Below are 13640 nucleotides of genomic sequence, written 5' to 3' on the forward strand. Positions count from 1 at the left end.
GACGCTGGAGGGGGGAGGCGTGGAGGCGACAGACAGACTCCCGGCGGCGGCTGGTGAGCCCCCACTCCTCGCCAGAGGGCAGGAAGCCTCAAGCCTTGCGGCCACCCCTCTTAAGATTCAGGGTCGTGTCTGGGGGAGGGTCCTATCGAGGGGGCTGCGTCATGCGTAAAAAGGGAGGGACCCCCCACATTACTGACCACCCTCGTATCCCAGGTCCCTGCTTGGCCACGGAACACTTTGGATTCTCACTGAGGTACTGTGAGATTGGGGAAGGGGGGGCTCCCCCACTGCCCAAGAGAGGCGCTGCCCCGCTGAGGCCACAGCTCTTAAACGGTGGGGCAGCCTACGATTGGACTCCGAAAGTGGCTCCGCAGCCCAGGCAGCTTCCCACTAATCTGCATCGGCGCCTCCTCTCAACCTTCAGGGCTTGGCTGAAAGGTCACCTCCTCCAGGAAGGCTTCCAAGAGGGCTCCCAAGTAGAACAAAGGCTTCTTTCTCCAGCTTCAAATACTCCTAGCCTCTCCACTTCCCCAGGGCAGCCTGGGTCACAGGAACCTGAAGCATATAAGAGGCACTCAGCTCAGCCCTCTCCATCCCCACCTCATCCCTTTGGAAAACTGGGGCGGGGGGCGGGGGTTCCTGCATTGGGCTGGGGCTGGTGGGAATGGGGCGGGGGGCTGATACTGAGGATACTGAGACCTTCCCTGGGGCCACTTGGCCTGGCAGACGGGCAGAGCTGTGAAGGAAGGGGCACTCAGGTTTGATCCCAGCTCTGTGGCTTCCTGTCAGAGGAAGCCCCTTAAGGTCTCTGAGTCTCAGGTTCCTCATCTGTGAAATGGAGATAGAAGTTCACACTTTGCAGAATGAGAACAGTCTATACAGGGCTTAGCACCATCCCTGGCACCTAGTAGGTGCTCAGCAAATACTCATCCCTTCCTGCCCTTTAATCTGCCCAGGGAGACAAGACAAATCTTTGTTACCAGACCACAGTGAAAGGTGTTGTAGGCACACCTAGGCTAGGAGGTGTCTCATGATAGGGAGTAAGCTGGCCAGGGGGAGTCCATTTGTGGGGTGGATTTATTTCAGAACAGAGTGGGCTTCAGATCAGGAGTCTTCAAGGGACAACCTCACCAAAGGCAAGAGGCTCGCACTGCGCCCGGAATGCTCGAATGGGACTGAGATAAGAGGAGAGGTGATGGGTTGATAAATGGTTTTCAGGAGGAAGAAAGGACCCAAGCGAAGGCATGGAGGTAAGAAATAAGGTGGCGGGGTAGGCACTCCAGGCCCTGACCCACAGAGTGCCCAGCTGGAAAGCGCCAGGCCCAGGAAAGTGACAGCAGACAGCAATCGGACAGCACGTCGGGGAGAAGCGACCAAACGTTGCTCACTTTCTGTCCATTGTCCTCTGGCAAACATTTTCATGAAGTTCAAAAGAGGGGCACCTGGGTGGTTCAGGCGGTGAAGCGGCTGCCTTCGGCTCAGGTCATGATCCCGGGGTCCTGGGATCGAGCCCCGCATCGGGCTCCCTGCTCAGTGGGGAGCCTGCTTCTCCCTCTGCCCTTCCTTGTGCTCTCTCTCTCTCTCTCTCTCTCTCTCTCTGTCTCAAATAAATAAATAAAATCTTTGTTTAAAAAAAATAAAATTCAAAAGACTGGACAGGACCTTGAGAAGCCACCAGATGGTGAATTCTCAGGACTGGGTCTTTTCAACTCCAGCCTCCCAAAGTGGCCACCCAGCCCCTGCCTGCCTACCTGGGGTGACACTGGGCTCCCCACTTCCCCGGGCAGCTGCTTTGCTCCCTGAGCATCTCCGATCGTTCAAAGTTCTTTTTCATATTTAAGGAGAAATTTGCTTCCCTCCATGATTGTAGTGCATTCCTCTGTCCTCGCGGGACCCACACCCCCTCCCCAGCATCCTCAAGCATCCACACTGGCAGAAAGTTCTGCTTTATATCCACCCACACTACTTGACGCCCTCATTGTCCATTCCTCCATTCTTCTGCCCTCAGCATAGGGGTGGGCTCTGTGTACGGGGAGGCTGCAGACAAACCAAAGGTCATAGAAGAAGTGGGCTGAGGGGTGACCCTCAAGCCGCTGCGGACGGGATTGCAACTCCAGGTTTCGGCCAGAGGCAAGGCTGCAGCCGTCCCCCCAGGGGCCCTCGCTGGCGGTGGGAGCTTCATTTATTCATTATTGCTATTTATATTGTGTCTGGTATTTGCAGAAGCCTGCAGCAGCCGCATACACTCATTAGGCCCTGCCGTGCCCTGGGAGCAGGGGGGCCTGCCGGGATGGGGGGGGCCAGCCTGGAGTCCCTTCATGCACCCACCTGGGCGGACAGCTGGGCCAGGCTCCCCAGCCCCTCCCCCCGGGACCCAACCAGGGCCTCCCTCCCTACTCCCAGAGCAGCCCAGGCTCACTTCTGTTCCCAGGAGAACTTTCCAGCAATAGAAGTGGCTAGAAGTGTCGGGAGAATCCATTAAGGGGGATGAGCAAGCTGGGGCAGAATTCCTGCTCCAGGACACACGATGAGGTCCCCTTTCCAGGAGCAGAGATCCTAAACACACAGAGACAAAGTTGCCGATATCCTCAAAATCCACACTGATTTATTTCTCAAACACAAAGCATCTATCTGCGCCAGGCCCTGGTTTAAGCCCTTGACAAATATTAACGCTTTTAATCCTTTCCACAATCTTGTAAATCGTCGCTCCTGTTTTACAGATGAGGAGACTTTGGCACAGAGAAGTCAGGTAACTTGCTCAAGATCACACAGCTGATAAACGGCAGGGCCAGTATTTGAATTCAGGGCATCTGGCTGCAGAGTCTGTGCTCCGAGCTACGATTCGGAATCCTAGGATTCAAAAATTCTAAGAGTTAAAGGGTCCAGGGTTCCAAACTGGCAGAGTGGCCCCACCTCTCAGAGTAGAAAGGGACCAGGCCAGTGATACCCTCCCGTAGGCCACCCTGTGCCCCTTCAGAGCACATTCCCCCTGGGGCATGGGAAGGGACTGCTCTCAGCGCCCAGCAGCAACCTAAACACGGCAGGACCAGGCCCCAGGAGCAGCCCACTGGGAGGAGAAAACCCATGGCAGAAAATGAACTTCAATGCTCTCAAAGCTTTATTAAGCAGCTACTAGGTACTGGGCCTGCCAGGGCCGGAGGACATGAGGTGAAGGGTCCGGAAATGCTGACTGTGGGTGAAACAGGAAGGGGATTTGGATGCAGAGGGATGGGTTCCAGGAGCCCAAGAGCCCAGGCTAGGGGTGGTGGCTGAACTGGCGGAGGGAGAAGAACGGAAGTTTCAGAGGGAAAGTGTGGAGAGTGAAGGGAGGGGGAGGAGAGATGGCAAAATGGAGGAGGCGGGATGGGGGGGTTGGGGGGGTTGGGGAGTGGCCCAGAGAGGCATAGAGGACTCCGATGTGAGTAGCTTCCATGGCTGGAGTGCTGGCTCCCCTTGCCCTGCCCCCTGGAAAGTCAGCAAGACACACACACACAGGCTTAGTGCAAGTGGGTGTCCAGTGTGTGGATGTCAAGGTCGGAGCCCACGCGGACGACCAGCCCCGGGACCAACCAGTCCATCCCCCAACTGGACTAAGCTGGCAGGAGCAAAGGCAAAGCCAGAGAGGCCCAGGAGGACATTAGCCTCCCCCCAGGGTGGCTGTGGCCCCAGGAATCCTGCCCAGGCAGGAAGGGTGAGGTTGTGGCATTCTATCCAGATAAGGAGCTAGGGGAGCCTCCCTGCCCACTGACAGGTGCCTATTTACTCCATTAGCCCACTTAATCCTGGCAAGAGTTCTGGGTGAGAGGTAACATGAAGCTCATTTTATAGATGGGAGAACCAGAATCCAGAGAAATTAAGTAAATTATCCCGGGTCACTTGGCTAATGAGCGGCAGATGCAGGATTCCATGCCAGAGTGTGTGTGTGAGAGAGAGAGACAGAGAGAGACAGAGACAGAGATCCTTCTCCCACCTGCCCAGGAAGGAGGCTAGAGACAGACAGAAGGAAAAGGGACAGATCACAGGATCCTCAGGTTCCTGCCAGGTGGGAGGTCCCTGACTCTCAGCCAAAGAAGGCCACTGATGCCCTAGAAACTTCTGGATGGGGCTTGAAGCATCCAGTCTGGGTGCATCTAGAAAGGGCTGCTGATACCCCAGCAGTCTACAACCAGCAAGGGTGGGGATGAAGCAGCAGTGGGTTTATTCCAGCATGAATGTCAGACAGAAGATCTGCAGCAGGGAACTGCCCAAACCCCCACCCCAGGTGGAGACACCAGAAGCCCCCATCACATTTGACTGGTGTTTGACCAGTGACACATCATCTCCTTGGTGCCTCACAATATCCAGCATACACGACCTGGCATGCAGTAGGTGCTCAATATTTGCTGAGTGCATCTTTTTTTTTTTAAAGATTTTATTTATTTGACAGAGAGAGACACAGCGAGAGAGGGGACACAAGCAGGGGGAGTGGGAGAGGGAGAAGCAGGCTTCCCGCTGAGCAGGGAGCCCGATGTGGGGCTCGATCCCAGGACCCTGGGATCATGACCTGAGCCGAAGGCAGACGCTCAACGACTGAGCCACCCAGGCGCCCCTTGCTGAGTGCATTTCTTGAATGCCAGGGCTCTGAGCCATCATTTCCAGGTCCATTTTACTGATGAGGAACTTGAGGTCATGAGAGGTGCTGCGGCATGCCATCGGTCACCCCAGATGATTGCTCAGTGACATTTATTGACCACGTACTATGTGCAAGGTGTTGGATATACAGCAATGACAAAACCCAGCCCAGTGGGGAACAGCCATGTTTAGATAACCCAGGTCAAGTGGAGTAGAAGAGAAAACCATTGTTTCTGGCGTGGGAGGGTCAGAGAAGGCTTCACACAGCATCGTGACCATTTGAAGTCTTGGAAGGGGAGGGTGCGCGCTGGTAAGAGATTTTCTGCCAAAGCATCAGAAGAAGGTCATTCTAGGCAGGGGGAAACAGCAGGAGCAAAGGCCCGGGGGTATGAAGGAGCAAGGCTTGTTGTGGGAACAGGAGGAAGTCCCGCATGGCCAGGCCAAGTGTCTGAATGCCAGGCTGAGGGAAGTGTGGGTGGGGAGTGGTGAAGTCAGGCTTGTTGAGGAGGCCCTGCCTGGGTGATGTGTGAGCTGACTGCAGAGGGCACGATGAAGGCCTGTATTAGCCTGGGCAGTATTGCTGACAGGAGGGATGAGACTGATTTGAAGGATGTTTCAGAGGGCAGAGGAACAGGACTTGGAAACTTAAGGAGGGAGGGAGGGCCCTGGTTTCTGATCCTTCCTGGGGTGGATGGTGGTGTCTGATGTCTCTCTGAGACTGGCTTCCAGAAACTCCCCAGCCTGGGAAGGCAGACGCTGTGGTGGGGGGTGAACCGGGCACAGAGAGGGAGAGACAGCGAATCAGGGAGGCCTGGAAGCGAGAGACAGGACAGGGGACAGGAGAGGTGAAGGGAGCCGAGCTCAGGCACGGTGGAGCGGTGGAGCCCGAGGGGCAAGAGAGGGGAGGCACGGAGAGCAGTCAGCTCAGTTGTGGGCATCCCTGCCCGCTGCTTTCTTCCCTCTGCTTCTGTGGGTGTCTTTCTCCTTCTTCTGTTCCTCCTGGCCACTCCCTTCCTCCTGGGCTGTTTCTCTCCTCCTTTCTCTGACTCTCTCCATCTTTCTTCCTCCATCTCCCTCCTCTCTCTCACTTCTCCCTCTCTGTGACTCCGTGTCTCCCGGTGTGTCTAGCTCCCTGTCTGTCTGTCCTGCTCCCTGTCCTCATGCTCTCTGCGTGTGTGTCTCTCATGAACGTGCGCGTGCTCTCACGCCCGCTCTCTCTGCTGCTCCCGCTGCTTGGAGAAAGAATAATAGAGCAGGCAACTCTTCCTTTTATCTTCGGCTGGACAAAGGCCGCACCCCAGCTGCCGAGCCTCAGGAAGCCACCTTCAATGTCACCATCAAGGAGAGATGAGTGTGGGTTTGTGCCGGTGCGAGCTGGCTCAAGGCTGGAGAGGCTCGCCCAGGTTGGCTTTGGCCCCTGCCCTGCAACCTTCTGACCCCTGGTGGCTCAGGATGGGCATTTTAGGGAGCAGGCTGACTTTGCCCAGAGGCAGGGTGGGCAGCCCCTCAGCCTCCCAGAGTGCCGGAAATCTCACCATCAGGGCTGCGGTCCTTTTCAGATTTTGATCTTTGTTAAAACTGGAATTACCCCCAAACCCCAAACCCCCAGGAAGGATCACAGAGCTAAGGATCACAGAGCTAGTTCCCCAGCTGTGAAGGCTGCTCTGTGCCAATGCCAACTCTGAGTTTTAAAGAATAATCCCCAGCTGCCCTCTGTTTGGCAGTGGTCTTGGGGGAAGGGGGGATAGAAAGAGCCATAATCAAATGTCTCCACCTAGAGAGTGCCTTTGAATCCTCAAGCTCAGCTGAGACATCTCCTCCTCTGGGATCACACCAGGTCAAGTCAGGGGTCCCTCACTCTACCCCCCCACCCCCTCACCCCCTCCCAGTCTTGATCGCCTGCCTCTCTGCTCTGCCCTTGCCAGGCTGGGAGCCCTGAAAGGAGTGGGGCACAGTGTAGGTACCAGAGGTCTGCTGAATGAATGAATGAATGATTATCACACAGGAGGATATGGCAGGGCATCTTTGTCTCTTCAGCAGCTCCTTTTTTTTTTAAGATTTTATTTATTTATTTATTTATTTAGAGAGACCGCATGTGTGTGAGAGCTGGGGGAGGGGAAGAGGGAGAGAGAATCTCAAGCAGACTCTGCTCTGAGTGCGGGGAGCTCCATCTCACAACCCTGAGATCATGACCTGAGCCAAAATCAAGAGTCAGATGCTTAACCGACTGAGCCACCCAGGCACCCCTTCAGCAGCTCCTTCTGAGCCCCAACTGTGTGTCAGGCACAGTTGTAGGCCCTGGGGGGCACAGCAGTGAATAAAATGAGGTCCTTGCCCACATGGAGCTTATATTGGAGTAGGTGAGTCAGAAAATACATAAGATAAATACATGAACTATATAGGACATCAGTTGATGATCATCCTATAGAGAAAAATAAAGCAAGGGAGACTGGTGGGGAATGAGGATGATGGGGTCATTTGAAGTGACAGATCACCCTGGTTGCCTGGTAGAGATTGCCCTGGGAGGGGCGCTGTTCATCAGTCCCCACTCACCCTGGGGCCAAAGGAGTGACGCTTTCTCAGCCAACTCCTTGCTCCCTGATCCAAAGTCTGAGCAAAGCGACCCACTGAAGGCCCAGACATGTCCCCATTCCGGGTGAGCAGCCTCTCAGCCCCTAGCGCACCCCTGCTGTTCGTCTCTCATCCTTCTTCTCCTACACCATCCCTAGGCCACACGCTCTCACGTATACATGCACTGTTCCCTTTTATAGACCCTTTCCAGGAATCCCCATGTTGCAGGCAGAGACATGGACCATGGTGAGGGTATTAGAAAGGCCCAAGGAGCAATGGAGGAGGCAGATGCACACCTCACAGATATCTGGGGAAGTTTCCTGCAGAGAGCAGCTTTCAAGATGCATCTCGAAGGTGGGAGTGACATCCACTGATTAAGATGGGGGAACACTTCCAGTGGGGGCATCCAGCCTCCAGTTCTGTGTGAACATCTGGGGAGGCAGCATGAGCCCCACTGAGGCAGAAAAGCATACACCTACCACAGAGGCCTTGGGTATCCCAGTGCCCAGCCTGTCCTCACCACCATCCTCCTGCACCTCTGCACCCATGAATTCCCTTGCTCCCTGCCCCCACCCTGGTGATGGAAGCAGGGTCATCACGTTCCTCTGGCAGATGCAGAAGCAAGACCCAGAGAGGCCAAGAGACTGGCCCAAGGTCACAAAGCAGAAAGTGGCAGGGCCCAAAAGCCAAGCCTGGGTCCATTCTCGAGATAGCCTAGAGCCTGCAGCTGCTTTGCTCACAGTCTGTAAGGGCCAGAGATCCTCCTGCACCACAAACACCCAGAGGAAACTGGAGAAGGGGTTCTCCACGGCTTAACCCTGAGCATTTACTTCTGGGGCACAGAGCTGCCCTTCCCCCAAAAGGGAAGAAACACACAGAGACACTGACACACAATCCTCACACTCCCATGTGTGCCCTCATAGACACACAAACTGACACATTCACACAGACTCACGAACACTGCAGACACCCTCACACGCACACCCAAACAGATATCATTTTTGTTAAATACAGCCTCTCACCAAGACACAAATTCACACAGACACATGCACACCCCCTCTCAAGTACACACAGACACATGCATGTTATTATTACTAGGTTCAAACAAATACAAATGCAAGAGTAAAAATACCCGTTCCCAAATGCACTCAGGAAGAGGGAAAGACATATTGAAGTGTGAGAGAGACAGAGAAAAGAGAAAAAGAGAAGAATAAAAATGGGGGGGAAATCAAGGAAAAGAGAGAGAGCATGCAAGGGGAAGGGCAGATCAGGGAGGGATGGAGTTTAAAGCACCCACGAGGAGAGATTTAGGGAGAAAGGTGGGAGGGGAGAGGCAGGGAGAAGAGATAAGGAGATAGGAGGCAGTAAGGGGTCGGTGTGAGGAAGGGGAGGGAGAGGGGAGTGCAGAGAGGAGAGGGGAAGGGGGAGAGGGGAGAGGGGAGGGAGCCTGTGATTGGAGCCTAACTTTAGCTGCAGCAGCACTGATGACTCACGCTTGGGGGGGGGAGCATTGAGTCTGCTCCAGGTTTCTGTTTATATACCTCGATGAGCTAAATATACAGGCTAAGGGGTTCTTCTGTTCTAGTCCAGCAGCTCCTCTGCGTTCTCCCTCCGCCCTCGCCTCCCCTCCCAAGCACACACACAAACACCCTTGGAGCCCCTGACTCTCCCTCTCCCCAGCCCGCTGGGCCCTGTCTGTGTCCTCCTGCAGCAACCAGCACACATCCTGCCCTTGCCTACAGCTCCCCCGCACCAGGGTAGTGGCTGCCAAGAGCTGACCATGGGGTTTGGCTCCAAGTTCAGAAATGACATGGTCTAAACCGCCCCTTTCTGAAGCCAGGAGGTCAGGTGGGAGGGGCGGAAACACTTGCCCAAGGTCACACAGCATGCAAGTAGATGAGCCACACCAGATCCTCCTGTGACTACCAGGCCACAAACTCCCCCAGGAGCCAGGGGTGAAGGCCTGGGGTGGTGGGGCGGAGTGCTCAGGGACAGGCAAGCTGGGGGCTGGAGAAGAGAGGGTGGGGCTGGGAGGGAGAGAGCGCACAGCCAAAGCCTGCAGAGCAAGGAAGGAATGGAACTGGGTGTGTGTGCTGGGGGAGGATGGAGAATGGGATAGTCAAGAGTCTTAGGAACAAAGGAGAGAGTTCCACTGGAAAAATAATCTCTGGGCCTGGGGAGAGCTACTCTGACAACATCAGCCCCCGACCAAGCTCCCTGCACCCTACTTCCTGAGTCAGCTTTCAAGGCCACCCACCCAGCCCAGTCATAAGCCTGAAGAGTCACCCCCTACTGAGCGGGTCCGGTGTCGCTGTCCGTGGTGCTGAACCTCCCACGCCTCTCCCCAGCCTGGATAGTGTGGGCTCCCACCCAGACCTCTCCCAGCAGTCCAGTAGGGTTGGAGGGGGAGGTGGTGGTGGATAGGAAAGGGGAGAAGGAGACTAAGGAGAGGGACTGTGACGGAGGTGGTCCCAGCCAGAGGTTTTCAGGGAGAGAGAGAGAGAGAGCGATTTCTTCTTTGACATCATTCTCAAATAACCGCAGTGACCAAGAAGAACTTTGGAAGCGAAGATGGCTGACAAATCAAGGAACCAAAGTGGAGTGAATTGTCTGCAAAGCTGGGCAAGTGTTAACGCGCACAAACAAATCCAGGCCAGAGGGCGGAAACTGGGCAGGCTGAGAGTAACATCCTCAGCAGAGCTGAACCAAAGCACTTCTAGTTTTCCTGTGTTTTTATGACCCATCTTGGTGAAAAGGCTGTGAGTTTTCACACTGTCAGAACAAACAGCCGTGACTCGTTTCCCAGGGTACATAGCTGTTTCATGGACTCCTCACAGCTACATCACATTTCTGACAATTTCAAAATCTTTGTTTTCCTCTGGGAATGTGGAAGAGCTCTAACCCTCTCTTTCCCCATCACATGCCAGGCTCAGGAGCCTCATTGCCTGGCACACACCTGCCCCCCCAATGCTCCAGTTACACTTGCCCCATCCCTGCACACTTACTCCGTGAGCAAGGAGTGTGTCGCAGGTGTTCAAAGGGAGAAAGGTCTCCAATTTCTCAGATAGAAACTTACTACCTAAGGCAACCTTAAAGACAATTTAATACCATCTTCCCTTCCCACTTTGCCTCATTTTGCAGATGAGAAGATTGAGGCTGCAAAATGAGACAATGTGGGGAGGAATCTGTGTAAGGTTGTCCGAAGAGATCGTGGACATCCTGAAGTTGCCTGAGACTGTGAAGAGCTCCTTCTTAGCGGGAACAGGTGGGGAAGAGGCCAGTTCTCTCTCTCTCCCAGGCCCCCAGGCCCCAGCTTGGCCACACATGCCCCTCAGGAGAGAATCTTTGGGCCCTGGCAAAAAGATGGCCCCACCACCCCTTCTCCACCACTCCACCTGCCAGAGGCTCCCAGCCTTCAAATAATTAATGATTCCTAATTTAATTACATCTTTAATTCATTTGGGTCTCTGAGGAGCTTTGAGCTGGAGTCTGAAGAAATGCTCAGTAGTTCCCAAGAGGGAGAGAGGATTTCCTTTCCTGTTTTGGAGAAGGAAGAAGGAGAAGCGAGGGTCCCATTTTCCTTTGGGACTGTGTATGCCTCCTACTTCCCCTGCAGGGAATCCCTCCATCAGACTTGGGCTTTGGGACAAGCAGGATGCTAGGCAGAGTTCAGGGAGGAAGCTGGGTGGGGGGAGGAAACAAGGGGCAGAGGGGAAAGCCCCCTCCTGGTATTTTAAAATATAGTCCTCACCCACACAGCCAAGGAATTGGTTGCAGATTTCCATGCACTGGAGCATCATAATTATTGTGATCACTTCTTGTGGGTCTTCTCTCGTCAGACACTTTATCTGACTTAACTTTAACCTCACAGTTTTACCACCTGCTTTTCTGCAAAAGAAGAAATAAAAATAAAGGAGAGTGACTTGCCCAAGGCCACAGGGTAGGTAAAAGGCATGACCAGGACTCAATAGTGCTCTTCCTGGCTTGAAGCACCTGCCCACAAGCCCCATTCCCCCAGGGGTCTCTAACACACGGGCACATCTCTGACAAGGAATCCCAGGGGGTGTCTAATCCAAGGATGCTGGCACTCCAGGGATGAACCTCCTGGAAGTGTTTGGGAAATCTTGTGCTCATGTGAAAGTTTCCTCAATGAATAATAATCATAATAATAGTAGCAAACACACAGTCTTAGTTATGTGCTAGGTGCTGTTCTACGCACTTTCACATATTAACTCATTCAACTTTCCCAACAGCTTTAGACCCATTTTCCAGATGGGGAGACTGAAGCACTGAGAGGCAAATAACCTGGCTAAAGGTCACACAGCTAGGAAGTGGTGGGTTCTCAAAATCCTGCAAAGTAAAGCTTATAACCCTGATCCTAAAGATCAGGAAACAGGGTCAAAAAGGGGAGGGCACCCCCCTCTAAAACACATAGGAAATGACAAGGCTTGAACTCACAGCCAGGTCTGACCCCCAAGTCCCAGCATCTCCACTCCCCTGAGTAGGTGGGAATCTCAATTTCCACATTTCTCAAATGGGTCTGACACCTGCGTCATGGATTAAGTTTGAGGACCAGACGTTAATTGGAAAAGTGCTCTGTAAATGGATGGGCACCAAAAACATGATAGCTACATTGATAAAGCACTTAGAATGTGTTCATTTAACCCTCACAATAACCTACAGGGTTGGCATTATCATTAAGCACAACGAAGGCTCGAGAGTTTAAGTAATTTGTCCAAGGTCACACAGCCCATAGATGGGGGGAGTCAGGATTTGAACCCAGGCAGCTGGCTCCAGAGTCATTCCCTTTTTTTTAAAAGATTTTATTTATTTATTTGTCAGAGAGAGGGGGAGAGAGAGAGAGAGCACGCAAGCAGGAGGAGCGGCAGGCAGAGGGAGAAGCAGGCTCTCTGCCAAGGAAGGAGCGCAAAACGGGACTTAATCCCAGGACCTTGGGACCATGACCTGAGCTTAAGGCAGATGCTTAACCAACTAAGCCACCCAGGTGTCCCCAGAGTCATGCCCTTAACCACCATGTTCTGCTCCCTCCCTCAAGGAGTATCAGGGAAGAGGTGGGAGGCAAAGGAGCATGTAGGCCTGGGAGGATGCAGGAGGAGGTCATCTAGCAAAGAAGAAGGGAGAGCAGAGTCAGAAGGAGTGATCCTGGGACCAGACCTACGGTGGGGTCACAGCCTAGCTCCCCACCCCCAGGACTGATGGGGCCCATGAATCTATCTGTACAGAAGCCATGGGGCTCCAAGCACTATGGTTTGTATGGGGAAGAAGGGGTGTTATCAACCCAAGGGCAGGCAGATGAAGCAGCAGAGGTCCCAAAGGTCATGTGGACCACCACCTGGGCAGGAAAAGCTACCCTCCATTTGGGTCTGCTCACCAAATGGGCCTCCCAGCAACTCCTTCCCCAAGGAGATATCTCAAGGAGGCAAGCCCGGTGGCAGAGGGGAGGCTGTGTTGGGAAGGGCTGGTAATCTGGGCTGGGAGCATGGTCCTGGGATGGAGAGATGGGAGAATCTGGAGGGTGATTTATTTTTTTTTTAAAGACTTTATTTATGGGGCGCCTGGGTGGCTCAGTTGGTTAAGCAACTGCCTTCGGCTCAGGTCATGATCCGGGAGTCCCGGGATCGAGTCCCGCATCGGGCTCCCTGCTCGGCGGGGAGTCTGCTTCTCCCTCTGATCCTCCTCCCTCTCATGCTCTCTGTCTTTCATTCTCTCTGAGATAAATAAATAAAATCTAAAAAAAAAAAAGACTTTATTTATTTATTTGAGATAAAGTGAGTGAGAGAGAGAGTGCACCAGCAGGGAGGAGGGGTTGAGGGAGAAGCAGGCTCGAGCCTGATGCGGGGCTCCATCCTAGGACCCTGGGATCATGACCTGAGCCAAAGGCAGACGCTTAACCGACTGAGCCACCCAGGCACCCCTGGAGGGTGATTTAGAAGTTTAAATCTACAGGACAGGGGCACCTGGGTCTTTGGGAGTCTGCCTTCTGCTCACGTTATGATCCCAGCGGTTGGCTCCCTGCTCAGCGGGGAGCCTGCTTCTCCCTCTCCCCCACCCCCTGCTTGTGTTCCCTCTCTGGCTATCTCTCTCTGCCAAATAAATAAAATCTTTTAATAAATAAATTAAATAAATAAATAAATAAATCTACAGGACAGATGACTTCTCTCATGTGGGGTGAATAAAAGGGGGAGAATGGTACCCCAGTTTCTGGCTGGGGTGAGACAGAGGAAAGGAGAGAAGGAGCAGGTTTGGGGGAGGAGAGCGAGCTCCATCGGGGACAAGTTGTGGCTGAGACGTCTGTCGGACACACAGGAACAGGAGGACATGCCCAGGGGGCCGTGGAGAGCCTTGGGAGGTCTGAGCTCACGGGGAAGGTATGCAGCCTGGGTGGCTCAACCAAAGGCCAGTGGATTCACCAGTCCTCCTTGTACCTGTTTCTCAGG

Source organism: Neomonachus schauinslandi, chromosome 5 (genome assembly GCF_002201575.2).
Source record: "Neomonachus schauinslandi chromosome 5, ASM220157v2, whole genome shotgun sequence".
Taxonomy (NCBI): domain Eukaryota; kingdom Metazoa; phylum Chordata; class Mammalia; order Carnivora; family Phocidae; genus Neomonachus; species Neomonachus schauinslandi.